The sequence below is a fragment of the Triticum aestivum genome, chromosome 1B (assembly GCF_018294505.1).
Source record: "Triticum aestivum cultivar Chinese Spring chromosome 1B, IWGSC CS RefSeq v2.1, whole genome shotgun sequence".
NCBI lineage: Eukaryota > Viridiplantae > Streptophyta > Magnoliopsida > Poales > Poaceae > Triticum > Triticum aestivum.
In genome coordinates, this window is record NC_057795.1 from 549,378,388 (window position 1) to 549,378,799 (window position 412).

Below are 412 nucleotides of genomic sequence, written 5' to 3' on the forward strand. Positions count from 1 at the left end.
AAGAAAAGAAAAGGTAGAAGAGGGACATCATCCTTTAATTTACCGCTTCCGTTTTATGTTGTTGCTGTTTTTCGCAGCTCATTTTGTACTATTCCCTGTTTTTGTAAATACAATAGCTGGATTTTTCAGAAGAAAATACTCTGTCCGTTCCAAAATAAAAGGCGTCTTAAATTTTCAGAAAATCAAACTTCTCAAACTTTGATCAAGTTTATTGAGAAAATATCAATATATGCAATATCAAATAAGTACCGTTAAATTTGGTATGTTTACAATTATTGTAGATGTTGATATGTTTTGCCATAAACTTGGTCAAACATAGAAATTTTGACTTTTGGAAATACTGATGCACGTTATATTTTGAATAGGAGGGAACAGTAGGAGATTTTTGCAAACAAGCTCATCTAAACTCACT